Source organism: Pinus tabuliformis, chromosome 9 (genome assembly GCF_031772625.1).
Source record: "Pinus tabuliformis cultivar Carrire ecotype Pingquan chromosome 9, CPIR1, whole genome shotgun sequence".
NCBI classification, from domain to species: domain Eukaryota; kingdom Viridiplantae; phylum Streptophyta; class Pinopsida; order Pinales; family Pinaceae; genus Pinus; species Pinus tabuliformis.
The window spans coordinates 1,308,708,597-1,308,714,932 of record NC_142307.1 but is presented as its reverse complement, the minus strand read 5'-3'; positions in this window follow the sequence as shown (position 1 = coordinate 1,308,714,932).

Here is a 6,336-nt window from a genome sequence, read left to right as displayed (position 1 = left end):
CATGTCATGTCTTCAGTTGAAATGTTTCCCATGCCCCCCTTTTGGGGTGAAATGCATGGGGCAACATTTCAGGATGTTTGAGAGTTGTTCCAACCTCATCAAACTTCATATTGATAAAGTAGAATTTCATATCCCATTCATAATTCAGTAGACTTAAAAGTTAATAGTTTTAGGATTTAGGATTAGTACGATAAATTTGCATGGGATGACTTATTATTTTTGGTATTTTTAATCATTATCATTTTTATTTTTAGAATTTTAGAATTATGGACACCTATTCTAAGGACTGTGATTCCACCCTGCTCCTCTGAATTTCACTCCCACTTGTCTCCATGTGCAATTACCTCCTCCTATGCTCCCCCTATCCACTTTCACTCCCACTTGTCTCCATTGTGCAATTCCATACTCCTATGCTCCCCCCTGTCCCACAAATTTGGTGAAACATAGTAAAATTGTGATGCAAATCTCTTGCAAGATAACTGGAAACGCATCTAAAGGTTTCATTAGTAGAAATCTATACTTTCATGAGATAAGTTTCATTAATAGAAATATCTACGTTCAAGAAATAAACTATCTCTGTCATCTATCGATTAGGGTTATCTCGGGTGGTTGGTGTCATGCGGAAAGAGTCAATTTTGCGGACAAAACCGACCTCCATAGAAGCTACGGTTTTCTAGTGACAAACAAGACAATTAAACACTATCTTTCTCTAAATATGCATTTAGAATACAAGCAATCAGGTGTTTATAACATACCTTTAGTCCCACGCTGTTTGTAGCAGTCCAGCCTCTCCGATCTGAATGAGCTCCTCCTTCTCTTCGAAACCTGCATTCACTAACAAGCAAACGATTACATAGCACCTGAATAACCCATAAAATAAAACATATTCATCATAAAGACCAAGGAGTATATGAAACAAATTATGTATAACAACTTGTTGAGAAAAATGAGCTTAATTGTATTAAGTGGAAACAAAAGAAACCATTACAACCAGTGCCTTGGTGTTTTGCAGGTCCCTCCCAAGGTCCAGCAAGAGTTCTCCTTTACTTTGATCAGCTCACCCACTTCCAAATGAAGCTAAGAAAGGATGGGAATCTCTCCTCTCAAGCTCTATAAGGGAGTCCTAATTTCAGAAGCATCTACCCTTAGGAATGTTCAGCTTTCAACCTCCTCTCCCTCTGGCCCAATGCCTGTATTTATAGTGCTTTGGAGGGAGTTAATCAGGTTCACCATGAATGGGATAAGCCCCTCTTTCAATGGGATAGCTCCCCTCTTCATGGGATAAGTTCCTCTTTCTTTTGGATACATGAACCATCTGGAGGCGCTCAATACACGTCAAACAAACTTCTAGAATGCTCTAGAATCGACCACAAGTAACTTTTTTGGAGTAAAACTTGCGCCTTTTGACCTTTACAGGAGTACGCACCCTCCTCTTTACAGACAGAGCGTACAGGTATGAAGGTAATGTGAACTTGGGGTGCGTACACGCAGGTAAGGTTAAGAGAAACTGCGTAACCAGAGTTATATAGATTTTTAAAGACTTTCTCTCTTTCTTGGAGTTTGACATGAGGAGCAGAGGTATGAGACTTGCCAAGGAGGATAGCATGACAGTTGATGGAGCCATACTAACTGTAGATAGTCATGGTGACAAATTTTAGTGTAACAGATTGCCCCCTAAAGTGCGAAGCCTGTAGTAGATTAGGGTTTCATATCATCTAGGAAGGGTGAAGTGCTTTATCATTTCAAGGATTATCTTGTGGAGAGCCCGGTTGGAACCTACAAATATTCAACACAAAATACATATATAAGATCATATCATCGCTAAGGTAGGCATTCCCATACTCAGATTGAAAACTTTAACTAACAAACTAACTACTGCTCTGATACAGGAATGATTTCGTAGTACATCGTAATCATAGACTCATGTAGACACAGTATGGACGCAGCCATCTGCTTATGATTAGTCTACTGTATAATGAATACAAAACTCCTCGCAGCCTGGATGGTGGAAACTAGATCCAGGGTCTTCATTCCTACTTCTCGAAATGGTACAATTCTATCCATGCGAATAAATGAGTTGATGTCGAACATGGTAGAAACCACTTGATTAACAGTTGATGATGTAAACTGTTAACAAGTGTGAGAGAGACCACCAGTGATGTCAATGGTTCTCAAAGTACCCAACACAATCCATGAGATGTGAATGAATGAATTGATGTCGAACACGTCACGGAATCCTTTGATCGAAAGTCAATGATGTAAACTGTCGTCAAAGGCAAGAAACTGCCATTGATGCATGCAGATTTCAAGGTACTGACAATTTCTAGGTCATCTTTCTAGATAATGTGCTGATGTCGATAGAAAGCGACTCGTTGCAGGCAAGCCCACAACATGAAATCATAGATCAAGTTGAAGAAATGTAGCTGTAAGGACTGACTCAGGGATGGTCGAGATGTATGACAGGTATTTTGCAAATGAATGGTTTATTTGCAGTGACCTCTTGAACACATAATGACATGACAGATGGCTTGGTGACGATTGACCCAAAGTTAATACCTGGCTGAAGACTTTCAATGTGGTTTGATCAACTTGTGAGGCAAAGGATTTCCCAACCCAGGTGAATGAAAAGTGTCGTGTTCAAGAGTGGTGACAAGGTTTCTTCTGAGACAAAGGATAACAAATAGGCTCATTTTTATCTCTTTTCCCCCACCATTTCTGGCAAGTACCTCTTTATTTTTTACAAGCTTGAGGAGGATAACATATGCTTGATTATAATCTCATCCTTTGGATGAGTCCAACTTGGTTTAGATTCGAACCCTAAGAAGGAGTGGTCTGTTCCTGTTTGTAATCGAACAGGTCCTTTAGTGTGAAATTTTAACGAGTCCAGTATAGGAGAAACTCAGCGTTTTTCAATTTTAGAGAGTCTGAAAAACTTAAGAAGACTCCAGGGTTGAACTTTTTCATAAATTTGTGTCTCCCAAGCCCGAAAAAGTATAAAATAATACTTGAGAGAACCGCTTGATCTTACGACCAAGGAGTACTTTCATGATTAGTGCCTCTGACCTGAAAAGTAAAAAGCGATCAAGGACACGTTGTTTTATTTCCAATATCGAATTTGAAACGACAAAATCCGGCAATCTTTTTGTGTTTTTACGGTCAGAAAAGGGCTATAAGAGGACCGTCTTTTAATTCCGTTTTAACAAGTGTAAAAGAAACACTCGGCAATCTTTTCATGTTTTAGGAGTCAAAAAAGGGCTTAAAAGATGACTCTGATGTTTTTGTTTGTAAAAAATGACAATTTTCCCTGAAAATCCTTTATTCTGCACAAAAACGAACACATTACTCATACCTGTTTAAAGATAGATAAAAATACTTTGAAAAATACCTTTTCATGGTGAAAAATAAACAAATTTACCATTTATTTACCCAAAAAACCTATAAAAAGGGCTTTTACCATTTCATTTTTACCATTTTACTGTTGAGGAGAGAAAAAGGGCTTTTGGCAAGAAACTTCCCGTGGACATTGCGGAGAATCCGACCGTTGAAATCGAACGTCATCTCATCAGGTATTCTACGACATCCTCCTCTTCATTTCCATCCGTTTAGAATTTGTTTTTAGGCCCTAGTTTTATTTTTTGGAGACTTTGGGGTTTCAAGGTCCGCCTTTCGGGGTACGCAGGTGTTCCACTGGTGACCTGCATACCCCGACATTTTCTCAGTTGGGAAAATGTCGGGCGTACGCAGCTTGCCTTAAGAGAACCTGCGTACATACGCTCTGTCTCTAAAGGCGGGCTGCGTACACCGCGGAGAGGATTTTCAAACCCCCATTTCTCCAAAATGGACCAAATTTTTTTAATTTTATGGACTCTAACAGATGTTTTATGGTGTGTAGATTGCCCACCATGCTTGATTGGTGCGAGAGAGAACACGAAGATGTTGATTTGGCCGCCATTAATCACCAACCTTCCATTGATGCTTTGAAGGCATGCGGTCTTTACAAATACTGGGCCATACCTGGCATGAGCTTTCTAGAGTGGCTGGTTGAAAGGTGGAACATTCAGGATCAGTGCTTTTACATTGGAGGGCACGAGCTCGAGATAGAGCCCTCAGACATTTATTTTCTCACTGGTTTTCCCAAGAGGGGCGAACAATTGACTCTGTACGGGACTAGGCCAGGTGGCCAGTCCATCACTAGTCTCCGTCTAGAGTGGTACAATAATCAGAACCAAGAGAAGGGGATAGAGATCAAAACTATATCCCACCCTGAACTTATGGTCATTGCTTTTACAGTTACCAGAATTTGCGGGGCTGCCGCTTTGCACATTGCCACTGGATCCCAGATGCGGATGGCGATTGATTGCTATCGAGGCACCATTTTCAACTGGTGTGATGCTGTGTTGGCCAATTTAAAGGGCCAACTGACTAGGGAAAAAAACAGGCAACTAAAGACTTTTGGTTATGGGCCTTAATTGTGAGTTTTGCTCTAGAGAGGGTTCCGATGCTGATCCTGCAGCATCTCACTGTTGAGGTTGGGCTTCCTCGAGAGCCTAAGTTGATGCGATGGGTTGCGGTTATGGCCCGTCATCCTGACGAGGGCACGGAGGTTGTCCGATTTAGACCGGAGTACTTTCACTAGTTAGAGGACCAGGTTTTTTCGATACAGGATTTTCCTTATGCCGGAGTTGATTTTCATGGAGATCCGGACATGGTTCTTCCACCGGGAGAACAATGGGACGACACAGGTAATTCATTTTTCACAAGTTTTTTAAATTATCTATTTTTTTTGTTTTTATATCGTCTCAAAATTGACAGTAATAATTCTCAAAATGCAGACGTAGGCCCACGGCGTCCAGCCAATCTCTGGCCTTTTGAGAGGAGACAATCAGTTGCACCGGCACCAGTCCACAGGACGAGGCTACAGAGACCTTAGCTGAGTTGGAACAAGACCTAGAGCATCTGACGGCAGATATACCAGAGACTACTATAGATGATATTCCTATCAGGCTTCAGCGCTATGTAGTCGGAGTCCCGGGACCTTTTAGAAGGTTCTTGTGTAGGGTAGCTCGTGCAGTGGTGTCGTATAGAGAGCATCACCAGTGATTTGATGGTCGTTTTTGTAGACACATGCGACATTCTGGTTTTTTGTACTTATCATTTTTGCCGATCATAAGGTGTTTTTCAACCTATGATCGAAGACGATGTATTTTTTGACACACTCCTATCTATCTATATCATTATTACCGACTTATCTTGTTAAACATGTGTGATTAAATGTTCTTAAATTTACATGTATGATTATCGCAAATGTCTATTTAACATTCGAGAAGCAATTACATCTGCTAATGTATTTAAAGACCTTGGAATATGCTGATATTCAATGTAATCAAATTCACGTTCCAAGAGACGCACTCTCAAAAATAGCCTTAATAACATTGGATTTCTAATGGCATAGACTCTATTGAGCGTAATACAACGAGTTCAGAATCTAACCTCACTATCAAACTCCGACAATAACTCAATCACTGCACTGTATTCTGCAATGTTGTTTGTTGTTTGACCGAGGCTCACCCCATGCATAGAAACTAACTCGTCAGAGGGCGAATAGATAACCCAAGCCGCGGAAGAGATATTCCGTGTACTACAACAAGCACCATCAGCGAATCCAATGTATGTTTGGAGAGGCGTCGACATCTGCAATATCAAGAGTAAAACCAAGATAAGCTAGAATAACGACGAAAAACACACTCTCTAAGCTAAGCACACTGTCTAAACTAACAAACACACCAGCTAGAAAGAAAAAACTAACCTAACTAAAATCTCCATACCCATCATTTAAGCATAATACCTCTTTAGGTAAAGTCCATTTCTGGGTTTACCCAAAGAGTCCCCGTCAAAGTCTACCAGCTCATAGGCCCCTTTGGCAAGCTTTCGCTTGACAATGTAGGGCCCATGCCACATACGAACGAATTTTCCAGCACCTAATTTATCGTTAGCTTGATCATATAATAGCACTAGGTCTCCTTCCGAAAAATTTCGAGGGGTCACATTCCGATCATACTGAGCTTTCATACGTTTTGCGTGACTCTCGATTGCCAATGCAGCATCACGTCGAGTCTCATCTAATTGAGCTAAGTATAATAAACGCTTCTCCTCTTCGGAAGTAGCTGGAAGTAATTCGACAGCCATTTGAAGTGACGGGATTTCGCATTCAATGGGCAGCACAGCTTCCAAACCATAAACTAGTTGGAAAGGAGTTAACCCTGTTGATGTTTTCACTGAGGTTCGGTACGCCCAAAGTGCGGAAAATAACATGTTGTGCCAATTCGACCGATGAAT